Source organism: Geotrypetes seraphini, chromosome 8 (genome assembly GCF_902459505.1).
Source record: "Geotrypetes seraphini chromosome 8, aGeoSer1.1, whole genome shotgun sequence".
Classification (NCBI taxonomy): domain Eukaryota; kingdom Metazoa; phylum Chordata; class Amphibia; order Gymnophiona; family Dermophiidae; genus Geotrypetes; species Geotrypetes seraphini.
In genome coordinates this window covers 49,384,922-49,400,799 of record NC_047091.1, presented here as the reverse complement: position 1 = coordinate 49,400,799, position 15,878 = coordinate 49,384,922, and positions in this window count along the sequence as shown.

The following is a 15,878-nucleotide window of genomic DNA, read 5'->3' as shown; positions in this document are numbered from 1 at the left end:
AGAAAGACAGACATACAGAATGAAAGGGGGTATGGAGAGAGAGAAAAAGAAAGAAGGGGCAGAGTGAAACAAAGAAAAAGTTTGGGGAGGGAATGAGATCTGGAGGAGAGGAAGCATACAGGAGGCTGAAAGAAGGGAAGAAATATTGGATATACAGTCAGAAGAATAAAGTGCAACCAGAGACTGATGAAATTACCAAAGGTAGGAAAATGATTTTATTTTCAATTTAGTGATCAAAATGTGTCCGTTTTGAGAATTTATATATGTTGTCTATATTTTGCACTATGGCCCCCTTTTACTAAACCGCAATAGCGTTTTTTAGCGCAGGGAGCCTATGAGCTTCAAGAGCAGCGTGGGGCATTCAGCGCAGGTCCCTGCGCTAAAAACTGCTATCGCGGTTTAGTAAAAAGGGAGGGGGAATATTTGTCTATTTTTGTATAGTTGTTACTGAGGTGACATTGCATAAAGTCATCTGCCTTGACCTCTTTGAAAACCCGTGGAATATAAATGATAATTAACATTTTCTCTGCGTACAGCGTGCTTTGTGTTTTTAAAATTTTATTGTTGGTAGATCATTTTAACTTGGCCACAAAGGTAAGGGGGAGGGAGGGGAGCTGCTGAAAGAGTCTAGCTTGACGTGGTTGCAGGCTTACAAATCTTTTGGTCAAAGAGTGTGGCGACAGAGAAAAGTATGTGTGTATTCGGCCCATGGAAGAAGGGAGGGTCAGGGGGGCGAAGGGGTGCGTGGAGGGCCCAATAGGATTGCTCAGTAAGGGGCCCAGAAATTTCTGATGGCGGCCCTGCTGGTCCCATCGAAAATCTAAAACACGTCCAATATCAAAAAGAGAACATTACACAAGAGGTTATATTAATCCAGAAGAATAATGGTCACAATATATACTGCAAGTGGAGATAGAAGAAGGAGTCGATTTCTGGGATCACTGGACGACAACCAGCACTTCCATTTTAGATAAAATTGCCCCTAAACGTAATAGCAAAAGCAATGCAAATAAAAACAACAAATAGTTTGACACCGAACTTCTAAAAACGAAACTAGCCAGACGACTGGAAAGAATTTGGAAAAAAATAGGTGAATTGGCAGACCGTAACAAATGGAAAGCTAACATAAAAATCTACAAACAACTGATAAAAGACAAACGTAAAGCATTCTACTCTACTAAAATCAACTCATCATGCAATGGCTCAAAAGGAATCAATACAAAAGAGCTGTTCAACCTGATCACAAATTTATGTGACCACCACTCGCTACACTATACCCGTACACAACACTAAGTTACCCTCTGCGAATGATCAACTCATCATGCAATGGCTCAAAAGGAATCAATACAAAAGAGCTGTTCAACCTGATCACAAATTTATTTGACCACCGCTTGCTACACTATACCCGTACACAACACTAAGTTACCCTCTGTATTTCGATTCGAAAATTAAAAACCTAAGAAACAACTGTTCAACAAACGACCCTTGTGATCATCAAATAGTTAACAAACGAGGAAATGAAATACCAGCAGACATGATCTGGAGTTCCTTTCAAGACTTAGAATGGAATAATTATACCAAACTATATAACAAATACTCTAAATCTTATTGCGCTCTGGACTCATGCCCCCCAGAAGTTATGAAAGCGGCGCCATTAGAATTTAAACTATCGCTGCTGCAATATGGGAAGTTCCTCACTAATAATGGTCACATAATAATAACCCCCAATCCTAAAAATTAATAAAGAATCATCAGCTCTAGTAACCAACTACAGACCAGTAGCTTCCATTCCATTCATTGTAAAAATCATTGAGGAATTGGTACACACCCAATTGATGGAATATCTTAATCAGTTCTCCTACATGAAACTCACTCCGGTTTTAGACCTTTATTCAGTACGGAGACAGTAATTGCGGCTATCCTAGACAATCTGCGCCTGTTGTTTAGCAAGGGCCTCAATGCCCTGATCATGCAATTTGATATGAGCTCTGCCTTTGATCTGGTAGACCATGGGAAAATGCTACAATGCCTAGACGCTATCAGTATCAGGGATGAGGTGTTGAACTGGTTTCATGGCTTCCTTATATCCCGTACCTATCAGGTACGCTTCTATCATGATCTCTCCGATACCTGGAGCAATCCATCCAGTGTGTCGCAAGGGTTACCACTATCCCCACTGCTTTTCAATGTCTACATGTCCTCACTGGGCTTGCAATTAACCCAGCTAGGTATAAAATTATTCAGTTACGCAGATGACTTTACGATCATCATCCCATTTGCTAACTCTATCTTGGAAACTATTCCCAAGGCATCAGAAGCTATAAATGTGATGGAGCAATGAATGAGACTTCAAGCTCAAACTTAATTCAGAAAAAACAAATTTCTTTGTTGCTTCGCCACATCTGCTTGACACCAAAACACAACTATGCCTATTCAGTCTACCATGAAGATACTGGGTGTAACTCTGGACCAATGCCTAACCATGAAAGACCAGGTGGACTCCTTAATCAGAAAGGGTTTTTTTCACTCTCTGGAAACTTAGATCCATTAAATCTTATTTCGATACGTCAGCATTCAGAATCCTGTAACATCGCCTATCTAGCAACTTCCCAAAATAATATGTGACGTTTACAATTAATGCATAATGCAGCGGTCAGACTAATCTTCGGGCTAAAGAAATTCGATCACGTGACACCTTACTACCAGCAGTTGCATTGGCTACCGATGGAAGCACGTGTAAAGTTTAAATTCGCCTGCCTCTGCTTTAAAGTACTATACGGACTAGCCCCTAAATACATAACTGACCTTTTCTCCTTCTCAGCCAACAAACACAAGAGAAGCTCACATTCGAACTTCGTTTCCCCCCCAGTTAGAGGTTGTAAACTGAAAAAAACACCATGAACACCTTCTCTCACATCAAGCAGCATTATGGGGTAAAGATCTAGATCAATTGCTTTCGCCCACTACTTATGAGGAATTCAGGAAGCGCCTAAAAACACACCTGTTCCTGAAGTATCTAGACAAATGACCCATATATCTCTTACTCCTCAACAATGGTTTTCTTGACCTATTAATCTCTTTCTTACACCCCTCCTAAGTTTAATCAATTTGTACCTTATTTTAATCTTTTGTAAACCGCATAGAACTTCAAGGTACTGCAGTATATAAACTGTTATTATTATTCCCTCATCATTACCTTATGACTGCTATCCCATCCCCTTATGACCTGTAATCCTTCCCGCCAATTTATTTTGTTGCCCTTCTAACTGTTAACTTCAATGACTTTACTGTATGTATTTTTGATTAACTGCTGTGAACCGCCTAGAACTCCCTCGGTATGGCGGTATACAAAATAAATTATTATTATTAACCATCTTAGTCGCTCTTCTCTGGACCTTTTCGAGTAGTACAGTGTCCTTCTTCATATACGACGACCAGTGCTGTACGCAGTACTCCAGGTGAGGGCCCACCATGGCCTGGTACAGTGGCATGATAACCTTCTCCGATCTGTTCATGATCCCCTTCTTTATCATTCCTAGCATTCTGTTCGCCCTTTTCGCCGTCGCACATTACGCGAACTTCAATGACTTGTCGATCAGAACTCCCAAGTCCCTTTCCTGGGAGGTCTCTCCAAGTACTGCCCCGGACATCCTGTATTCATGCAGATTTTTGTTACCAACATGCATCACTTTACACTTATCCACAGTGAACCTCATCTGCCATGTCGATGCCCATTCCTCGAGCCTGATTATGTCACATTGCAGATCTTCGCAATCCCCCTGCTTCTTCACTACTCTGAATAACTTCGTGTCGTCTGCAAATTTAATCACATCGCTCGTCGTACCTATGTCCAGATCGTTTATAAAGATGTTGAAGAGCACAGGTCCAAGCACTGAGCCCTGGGGCACCCCACTGGTGATGCTCTTCTAGTCCGAGTATTGTCCATTTACCCCCACTCTCTGTTTCCTATGCTCCAGCCAGTTTTTAATCCACGTGAGTATTTTACCCTTGATTCCATGGCTCGCAATTTTCTAAAGTAGTCGTTTGTGCGGAACCTTGTCGAATGCCTTCTGAAAGTCCAGATATACAATGTCGACTGGGTCGCCCTTGTCTATTTGCCTGTTTACTCCCTCAAGAAGTGCATCAAGTTTGTCAAACAAGATCTGTCTTTGCTGAAACCGTGCTGGCTGGTCCTCATCAGCCCATGTCCGTCAAGGTGATCAATGATGCGGTCCTTTATCAGCGCCTCTACCATCTTTCCCGGTATGTAGTTTCCCGGGTCTCCCCTCAAACCTTTTTTAAAGATCGGCGTAACATTCGCCACTTTCCAGTCCTCCAGAATCTTTCCTGATAAGATCGACAGATTGGCTATTAGTTGAAGTTCAGCTATGGTCCCTTTCAGTTCCTTGATGACCCTTGGATGGATGTCATCCGGTCCTGGGGATTTATCGCTCTTAAGCCTATCAATCTACCTGCATACCTCTTCTAGACTGACCGTCAATTTATTTATTTAGATTTATATCCCGTCCTCCCAGTAGCTCAGAACAGTCTACAAGTAAACATACACAGTAGAAGTAATTAGACAAATAAGATGTACAATAGGTTTAGATGCTTGGACATACAAGACTGTGCAGTATTTATCAGAGTACAAACAATTTTTCAGAGTACAGACAATTTATCAGAGTACAGACTAAGAGAGGACTATACTGAAATTTTGGGAGAAGTTAAATAGGGGAGAGAAGAGAGAGGTGGGGTTTAAGGAGGGTGTAGACTGAGGGAGACCTTTAGTTGAAGAGGAGGGTCTTTACCATTTTACGGAATGTCAATAAAGAGTTCTGTTGCCTGAGTTGGGGGGGGAGTTGATTCCAGAGATGTGGGATGAAGTGGCTGTAGGATCGTTTGCGGGCAGTTTCTGAGAGGAGGGACCTTCCAGGGGGAATGCATAGGCGTATTTCCGATTTTGAGCGGAGGGTGCGAGTGGGGGTGTAGATGGGAAGCTTGGATTGTATGTAGGAGGGGGTGGTGGCATAAATTCTCTTGTGGGCTACTGTCAGTTTTCCATTTTCACTCCCAACATATAGCCTAATGGGTTCCGGTATGCTGTGTATATCTTGCAAAAAACGTGTTCAGTCTGTCAACGATTGCTTTGTCCTCCTTTAGTGCTCCCTGTATTCCTTGGTCGTCCAACGGTCCCACCGCTTCCTTTGCGTGCCGTTTCCCTTTAATATATCGATAGAACGGCTTGAAGTTTTTCACCTTCTTGGCTATTTTCTTCCTCGTAGTCTCTTTTGGCTCCTTTTACCACCCTATGGCACCTGCGTTGATGTTGTTTGTGCTTATTCCAGTTTTCATCCGTTTTTGATCTTTTCCATTCCTTAAATGAGTTTTTCTTGTCTCTGATCACTTCCTTTACCTCTACAGTGAGCCACGCTGGTTCTTTATTCTTTTTCCTCTTTGATCCCTTGTTGATATGCAGTATATATAGATTTTGCGCCTCGGTGACCGTATCCTTAAAAAGAGACCAAGCTTGCTCTAGCGTTTTTACAGTGCTTATCCTCTTCTTAATCTTCTTCCCCACCATGCGTCTCATTCTGGACTGATGTTTCGCCTCTATTTCCAGGTTGAAGCGGATCATATTGTGATCGCTGCTTCCCAGGGTCCCTTCTACTTCTACATCATGAGAACTGGATGTGAGAAGTAAAAAACTGTAACAATTTAAAAATTACATAAGACAGTATATATATGTATATATACAGGGGAACCTTTGTTTATGAGCATAATTCATTCCAGAAGCATGCTCGTAAACCAAATTACTCGTATATTAAAGCGAGTTTCCCCATAGGAAGTAAGGGAAATTCCCTTGATTGGTTCCATCTCCCTTCCATCCCACCTGGCCACCGGCGCTGTTCCACCCATCCCCATAAGACCCCCCCACCCCCGAGGCCACTGGTGTGCTTCCACATCCCCCACGCAAACCGGCATCGCCCCCCCGCCTACAAACGCTGCCCCCGCCCGTTAACTGGCATGGCCCCCCACCCACAAATGCCACCCCCCCCCTGTGAACCGGCTTTCCCCCCCACCTGCGATCCGGCATCCCCGCCTAAACTGAAGGCTTACCCCAATGAGGCACCAGTACGCAGCACCCCCCCCCCCCACCCTGCGTGAATCAGCATCCTCTGCCCACCCAAACTGAAGGCTTACCTCCAATGTGGCACCGGCATGCAGCACCAACCCACAGGAGGTGCCAATGCCCGAAGATCGTGCCTCTTCCCGGACTGGGCCTTGAGCATCTGTGCATGCTCAAGGCCTTCTGACTCTTGCTCTCTCCAAGAATCTCGGAGAGAGGCGGGAACCAGATGCTCAAGGCCCAGACCGGGAAAAGGCATGCTCTTCGGGCACCGGCACCTCCTGTGGGTTGATGCTGCATACTGGTGCCTCATTGGGGTAAGCCTTCAGTTTAGGCGGGGATGCCGGATCGCAGGTGGGGGGGAAGCCGGTTCACAGGGGGGGGGCGGCATTTGTGGGGGGGGGGCCATGCCAGTTCACGGGCGGGGGACTCACAAATCGAGTCAATGCTCGGTTTGCAAGTTACGATTTGCGAGAATGTTTTGCTCGTCTTGCAAAACACTCGCAAACTGCGGCACTCGTAAACCGAGGTTTGACTGTATATGTAAAGTTTCTGAATGAGTAGTTATATAACTATATTTTCTTAGTAGGTGTGTTGCTCTACTTTTAGTGTATCTGGGCCTGTTAGCTACATTTATTCAATAAAGTAAATTTCAAAAAACAAAGACTTATTGTGCATGCTGATGTGCAAGAGGTTATACTAGTATTACCATATGGCTTCCAGAAAAAAGGAGGATGGAGATATCCAGGTTTTACTTCCATTGCTTTCAATGGAAGTAAAACCCGGATATCTCAATCCTGCCGCCTTTTTCTGGAGCCATATGGTAACCCTAGGTTATATTGCCTGGATATTTATTTAATTCATTTCTATCCTATTCTCCCAAACTCAGAATGGGTTACAGGATAACATATATAAGGTAAACTACAAATGGGTTACATTTTGCCATATATACAATGTGATTATCGTACATTTTGCCATATTTACAATACAATGTGTTTATCCTAACTGATCTTTACAGAGTATCTTGTTCCAATAGGCAGAGGATCAGGTGAAGTGGTTTTAATTGCCGTTTTAAAGTTCAGGAGCAGGGCCAGATTTAGATGAAAAGAGGCCCTAGGCTATTCCACTTATGAGGCCCTTTCACCTCCCATTTTTAAGTTTGTAAATTACATGAGAGATAATAAAATACATCATTACTGTGATATATATCAATATGTTAAATGAAACATGTTGTTATTGGTACTAACCTTTATAAAAAATGTGACACGGATAATAAAAAAAAGTCGAGAACATTTATTTGGACATTTATTCTCAGCACCATATATACTACTTGTAACAATAACTAATCAAACATAACACACATTGTCCCTTCCTATATCCGTAGTGCCCCCAGTGCATCCTTCCTCACCTCACTCCCCCTCCGATGCTCGCCTGCCTCCCATCCCCTCCATTGAACACCCCCATGCCATCCTGCCTGCCTGCCTTCCATTAAACCCCCCCACCCCCCTCCGATGCCAGTCTGGGCCGCCCTGTCCTGATGGATCCATGTTTTGCCTCTCTCCCCGCGGGGCTGGGCTTTGCCCAGCTATTTCTGGACTGACGTCTTTCCCTCCCCGATCCCAAAGCGTAGAATTTCTCCTTTTCGGTTCAGTGTTTTAGTGTTCACTGTTTTTAGAATAGTGTAATTTTAATTTTGCTAACAATTTGAATGTAGGCCCCTCTTGATCTTGAGGCCCTAGGCTAAAGCCTAGTTAGCCTATAGGAAAATCCGGCCCTGTTCAGGAGTCTTTTGAGGGATCTGATCCGCGGGGGTAGTTGATTCCAGTAGCTTGGCAAGAAATGTGAGGATTGTCATCTGTCGGTCTGTAGTTGAAAGGCATGATCAGGGGCAGTTTGGAGGTATGTTTCTTCCCAGAAGTGGAGTGGTCTGGCACATATGGAGGAAACTTGGCTGACATTTAGTTTAGCGCCATGTTGTTTAGGAATTTGTATACTAGCATCAAACTCTGAAAGACACAGCGTTTGGTTATGGGTAGCCAGTGTGCTGGGTAAAAAGAGCTTCAGAGATAGGGTCGTGGGCCTGAAGGTTTTTTAGAAGTCTGATTGCCACAATTTGAACACATATGCACTTTCTAAGAGGTCTAGAAATGGAAGATTAGGTTCTTACCTTAGCAACCTTCTTTCTATTATATGACATAGGATTCAGTACTGAAACTGTTGTCCTCCTTTAATCGCAAACTTTGCACAAGGGTGTCACTCATATATTTCAACTCCTCCCTTTCACCAGTGGAGAATAACTCCCTCTTCAGTTAGTACTAAAGCAACTGAACTCCACTGAAACAGAAGAACAGAGGAGGGGCATGAGGAACTTCCCCAGAGACAACATACATTTCTGTTCTATTTCATGAAAAAAGAACTATAATCAACATGAACTTGCAACTTAGAAGTATCTAGAAACCAACCTGCTGTGTGCAACTAGCACTATCACATAAGAAACCCCAAGGTTCAGTAAAAATAGTGTTGCTCTTAATAAACTCTTTCCTCATGTGTGTGCGTGGGGGGTATTTTTTTTTTTTTAACATGCTCATCCAAATGACAGGAGTTGTTTCATGACAGACCCCCAGCATTGTCCGAGGCAGCAAACAAGCCAATTGTAAATCTGCACAGGGCGGGCTGTACAAAATCCTATGTCTTATAATAGAAAGATTACCAAGGTAAAAATTTAAATCTTCCATTCTGTTTTAAGGACATAGGATTCTGTACTGAAGCTGACATGCCAAAGCAGTGCCAGACATCTAGGGAGAGACAGATGAGTCTGCCCGCAGCACCAAGGCCCCAAATGCAGCATCCTCTCAAACCACCACATCCACTCTGTGGAGCCTTGTAAAGGTATAGAGCGTAGACCAAGTAGCTGCTCTACAGATTTCATTGGGTGGAACAGCCCAGGGACTCCACCCAGAAGGCGGAAACACTTCTAGTTGAATGTGCTGTGAAATAGGTGGCCATGCAAATCTATTTGGCAATCAAAGCCTTAGCAGCTGGTCTGCCTTGTCTTGATTTACTGGTCAACACAAAAAGATGGTCAGAGACGTGAATCATTGGTCCTTTCCAGATAGTGAAGTAAAACTCTTTACACATCCAGCCTCTACAAAATCCTGTTCTGTTTAGCTGAATCCATAGGGTGAAAAGTGGGCAAACATATCTCTTGGATGACGTGAAAGACTGACACTACCTTCAGTAGAAAGGAAGGTACCTTCCATAGTGAAATACCAGCCTCTGTAAATCTGAGGAAGGGGTTTGTGCAGGAGAGTGCCTGTAATTCTAAGATTGGCTTTACAGAGACTATGGCCACCAGAAAAGCCATCTTGACTGTAAGGCCCAAAAGAGAAGCATCTTGTAGAGGCTCATATAGGGACAGAGAGTCCCTTCAAAATGATATTAAAGTCCCAAGACGGGAAAGGCCAGCGCAATGCAGGACACAATCTGAGCTCCCCCCTTCAAGAACTGAGTGACCTCTGGGTAAGACACCAACAACCGCTTACCTCTTCAAGCCCGAAAGCACGAGAGGCTTGCCACCTGTACTTTGAGGGAGGCCAGCGCTGGGCCTTTTCTAGCCTGGCTTACAGAAATGCCAGGATTACAGGAATTGGTGCCTTACCAGGCTCTACCTGTTCGCACCATAGCTGGACAGCCTTCCAGGACTTAGCATAAACTGTAAACGTTGAAGGCTTCTTTGCTCTAAGTAGAATTGCAACAACTACTTCCGAGTAACCCTTACGTATTAGGGCTGTGCACTCAAAAGCCATGCTGAAAGACCAGAGCACTCCGGATTCGCCATGGGGACTGGACCCTGACTGAGGATCCCTATATGAATTGTCAGCATGAAACACCTGCCTCTTTGTAGTCGCACCAGATCTGGAGGAAAAGTCCATAGTCTGTTATTGAGAAAGAAATGGGGGAAACCACTGCTTGCCCTATATTGGTAGCATGGAATATTGCTACTCCTTGGGTTTTGGCCAGGTACTAGTGACCTGGAATAGCCACCGTGAGAACGGGCTACTGGGCTTGATGGACCATTGGTCTGACCCAGTAAGGCTGTTCTTATCTGCATACCAAGGCCGACAAGGCCAGTCCAGAGCTACCAGTATTACCAGATCCTGGTGGCTCATGATCTGTGGATGATCTGGCCCACCATGGGAACATAGAGGGGACTCTTTGTGAGCCAGGGCTGAACTAGGGTATTCAGCCCTGCACTTCCTGGTGCGGTTCTTCAACTGTAGAAGTGATTTGCCTTCTTGTTCTTAGCTGAGGCCTTGAGATCCATCTCCAGTCTTCCCCAGCACTGTACAATAAGGTCAAACGCTCCCTGGGACAGGGACCTCTCCCCTGGATCCAGAGTCTGCCAGCTAAGAAAGTCAGCCTAGACATTATTCCTGCTACGTGTGCTGCAGGAAGCATCTATAAGTGAGCTTCCGCCCACTTGAACATCTGTGCCTCCAGGCACAATGGGGCACTTCTAGTGCCTTATCTGTTCACATAAGTTACTGCAGTGGCATTGTCAAAGAATACTCTGCCCGCCTTTCCTACTAGGGAAGTCACTAAAGCTCTTAACATTTAGGTTTAAGATAGTATAGAAATTTTTAAAATAAATAAAATAAAAATGAATGGCTCTCAGTTCCAGATGATTTATGAACAACTTATTCAACAACTGGCGTCCACTTGCCCTGGAGCAGGCAGCCACAACAATGTGCTCCCCAGCTGCTCAGCTTGGAGTCACTCATGAGGTGATTCTGATGGGCATGCCCTTCAATAAGCAGTCCCTCTAGAGCAGGGGTGTCCAATGTCGGTCCTCGAGGGCCGCAATCCAGTCGGGTTTTCAGGATTTCCCCAATGAATATGCATGAGATCTATTTGCATGCACTGCTTTCATTGTATGCTAATAGATCTCATACATATTCATTGGGGAAATCCTGAAAACCCGACTGGATTGCGGCCCTCGAGGACCGACATTGGACACCCCTGCTCTAGAGCTACCAAATATGACCACGTAACACCACTTCTGCAAAACACACATTAGTTACCAGTCTCACACAGAATTACATACAAAATCACTCTGTTAAAATCCGACAATCTAATGCACCAATATTTCTGGACCGTCTTTTGATACCATACACTCCATTTAGGATACTTAGATCTATAGAACAGCGTTGCTGACTATCCCCGCCTCAAAAGTAATATGTATAAGATCTACTATTTTTTCGGTTGTAGCTCCTCAGCTCTGAAATAATCTACCAAATTATTTGCGTGCTGAACCCGCATTGGAAAAATTCAAAAGTCTTTTGAAAAGTTTCTTGTATAAAGATGCATTTGAGACATAGATAACTCGCTTAGAGTCATCCACAGTTTCAATCAACCCTTATTCTCAGGACTCAAATCCTATTCCCTTATTTTTCCTTTTTCTTTTCTTTCCTTCTTTTTCTTCATTTGTCGTTTCCCCCTGATGTGTTACCCATAGATGTCTCTTTTCTTCAATGATTGTAGTTCATCTCCCTTTCCTTTTGTATAGATATGTTTGTATGAAGATATATATATATATATATATATACATTTTTTTTTTGTAATAAATTGTCTTATCGTATGTCCCCTTTTTAATTTGTAATACGCATTGAAACGTTCGATATTGCGTGTACATCAAATTTTAATAAAACTTGAAACCAACATAAGTTGCTACTTGCCTCCAGGGGAGCTGCATCTTAAGAGAATGCTGTTGCAGGGACCACCTGGAGAGGAAGGAATCCTGGAATGGAAGCGTATGTGCTCTTGTCCAGGGGATGACTTCCAGTGTGACTGCCATCGAACCCAGCACCTAAAGGTAGTGCCAGGTCATCATAAAAACATAAGATCTCTGTGATCTGCTTCCTGAACTTCTGTTTGCATGGCTCAGGAAGGAAGACACGGCCTTTCACTGTGTCAAAGCGGACTCCCAGATACTCCAAGCACTGAATCGGCTTTAGCTGACTCTTCCTGAAGCTGACTATCCAGCAGTCTCTGGAGGAGATCCATCACTTGTTTCACTGAATGCTTGACTTCCTATCTTGAAGGGGCTCTGAATAGCCAATCGTCCAGGAATGGATGAATCTGTATGCCCATCCTATGAAGCTGAGTGTTACCATCATCACCTTAGTGAAGGTGTGTGGGGTTGTGGCCAATCCAAAAGGCAGTGCCACAAACTGAAAGTGTCTTTGGAGAACATGGAATCTCAGATATTTTCTGTGATCTGGAAAAATGGGAATGTGAAAATATGCCTCCATTAAATCCAGTGAGGCTAAGAATTCCCCCAAAGCCACCACCACAATGAATGACCGGACTGTCTCCATGCAGAAGATCATGACTCTCAGTGCTGCATTTATGGACTTCCAATCCAGGATAGGTCTCCTTTCCAATCCAGGATAGGTCTCCAGTCTTCTGTGCCTTTTTTGGACATTATGCAGTATATGGAGTATCTGCCGGAGCCCATTTCTTCTTTGGGAATTGGTTCTATAGCATGACTGTCCAAGAGAAGTTGTATCATCGCTTGGACCCTGGCCTCCTTTTCTGGGTGTCCAGCAGGGGAGTTGAGGGATAGATCTGGAGCAGGACAAGAAAACAATCTTGTGACCCTCTCAAATGATGTCCAGGACCCAGTGGTCTGAGATTTGTTCACTTTCTCTCCAGAAAGTTGACAGTCTCCCATCAATGCGAGGAGTTGTTGCTGTTGACCTGACTTCATTATGGCTTTTTGGCGGCTGTGCCATGTGACCCCAAGGATTGTTGGAATCTTTAATGACCAAATTTCTGTCTGGAACCTTGGAAAGGTCTCTGGGAAAAGAGGAATCATAGAACTGGTGGGATCTCCAAGAGGAATGAAAATTGCCTCTGCCGCCCCCAGTGGAATGTCAAATTCTGCTGTCTGGTAGAGATTTGGGAAGGCGATCCACCACGCTGGCCATGCGAATAGCCTTACTGGATCAGACCAATGGATCATCAAGCCCAGTAGCCCGTTCTCAGGGTGGCCAATCCAGGTTCCTAGTACCTAGCCAAAACACAAGGAGTAGCAACATTCCATAATAAAGATTCTCAGCAAGCAGTGGCTTCCCCCATGTCATTCTCAATAACAGACTATGGACTTTTCCTCAAGGAAATTGTCCAAACCTTTCTTAAAACCAGCTATGTTATCCACTCTTACCACCTCTGACAAAATGTTCCAGAGCTTAACTATTCTCTGAGTGAAACTATATTTCCTCCTATTGGTTTTAAAAATATTTCCATGTAACTTTGAGTGTCCCCTAGTCTTTGTAATTTTTGACGGAGTGAAAAATCGATCCACTTGTACTCCACTCAGGATTTTGTAGACTTCAATCATATCTCCCCTCAGCCATCTCTTTTCCAAGCTGAGGTTGTCCAAGTGTTTGCCAAAAAGCATCTGCCTATTAAAGGGTAATCTACTTAGAGTAGTCTTGGAGGCTGAATCGCCTGCCTACTGCTGAATCCAGAGCATCCAGTGGGCAGAAACAGCATACACCAATACCTTGCTCATGACTCTGTTGTCATAGAGCCACATACTTTGCTTATGACTCTGATGATATCATAAAGAGCCACATAATACACTCCTTCCATAATCAAGTGTGAACAGGCACTCTCCAGCTCTGTTGGACTGCACCTCTGCTGCTTTGATTCACAAAGCTGGTGCTTCAAGCTGTCTTTTAAGGACCACGACCACGTCCACTTTGTAATCCTGTGCATCCTTCAGCATCACCCCTCCCTCACTTGAGCTACCACAGAATCCACCTTTGACTGAGAAAACAGCTGTTGGAATTCCAGAGCCATAGGGTAAAGCCAAGACATAGCTTTTGCCACCTTTAGGGAGACTTCTGGGATTCCAATTGATCGGTGACCAATTAGGTGAAGTCCAGATCTGCTGGAAAGAAGGTAGTCTGTGTGTTTGTGCCGCTCATGATGGAATACTGGGAGGTGGAGGGCTGATGAGGGACCAACTTCAACTCACAGAATGTGTCTGAAATAACATGTGAAATAGTTGTGGACTTGAAAAGATGGGGCACTGAGGGATCATCACCCTGGTTGAGAGCAGCCACAGCCTCCTGACCTCCAGCACCGGACAGGAACCCTAAATCATCCAGGATGTAGCTGAGCCTTGAGATAATAATGGCATGGAAAGGGATTTCCAGTTCTCACAGTCCTGCTTCAATTGGTCACCGATGCTTGGAGTTCGCTTGTTCCTAGGCATAGAAGCCTTCTTAGGAAGGAACTCTCCCTGTTCTGGTGCTGGTGTGCTTGGAAGCAGCATAGCACTCCCTGGGTTCATCAAATAGGCTCTCCACAAGAGACTGACAAATCTGAAATACCCTGAACAGGTGGCCCCCAAGGGCCTTTGCAGGACCTCTGACTGTGGTTGTTGGAACTCCGCCGCCTCCACGCACTTGAGTTTTGCACTCTCATTATATGTGGCTTCTAAGTGGAATCTCTGCCCAGTTGGCTGGGCTTTTTGGGGTTCTCCCACCCTGGAGGATTCTAAGGAGGATGAGCCCAAAGCTCCTGCATGCTGTGGCATGTGAAACGTGGCTGCTCTGTCAACAAAACTGCACAAAAAGAACATGATAGAGGGGTAGATTAGTCTGAGAAATCCATTACAGGTGATCTCTGTTGAGGGGCTTTGAGGCAGATGGAAGGGGCTTTGAAGCAGATGGACGCTTTTGAAAAAAAAGATAGCTGAAAATCCAACATGGTCACTGTCAGTAAAATCGTGCCAATGGCTTGTGGCAGCTTCCCTGAGACTAAAAAAAAACAACTCTGAAAAAGTGGTTTTAGAAGTTGGGTACCTAATCCTAACCCCAGAAGCCCTTAATTCTACCTTTTTTCGGACCACTCCAATTTTCCCCATAGGGAATAATGGGAGTATTCACTGTGGCTTCTCTGATGCCTTGTCACCTGTTCAGGGTTTTTCAGACTTCGTTAGTCTCTTGTGGCGAGCCTGATGTGCCTGGGGAGCACTGCACTACCTATGAGTGCGCCAGCAGCAGAACAGGGATAATTCCTTCCTAAGAAGGCTTTCCCTGCCTCGGAACATGCTGGCTTGAATCATCTGTGACCAATTAGAGCAGGACTGGAAGTTCCTTTCCATGCCTTTATCTCAAGGATCAGTTGCATCTCTCAATTCAAATTAAATGAAATTAAAGTACAAGGTGTGGTACAATGGTTTTCACAGGTCTTAAAAAATAGTTTGGAAAGATGACAAGAGATCCCAACAATGGAAGGCCAACTGCAGTATTCCACAAGGTTTACCACTATCACCTGTGCTATTTAACATCTATCTAAGAGCACTGGGAAATAACCTACTTTCGATCCAAGATCACATCTTCTCTTACACAGATATCTTCGTTCTTTGTACAGCCAAAGAATCCTTTAATAGCACCCTAAACTATCTGAAAGTTTAGTGCAGAGGAGGGCGACTAAGCTGATAAAAGGTATGGAAAATTTTCCATACGCTGACAGGTTAAAAATGCTGGGGCTGTTCTCCCTGAAGAGGAGACTTAGAGGGGACATGATAGAAACCTTCAAAATCCTTAAGGGCATAGAGAGAGTAAATAAGGACAGATTCTTCAAACTGAGGGGAGCCACAAGCACTAGGGGTCACTCGGAGAAATTGAAAGGGGACAGGTTTAGAACAAATGCTAGAAAATTCTTTTTTACGCAG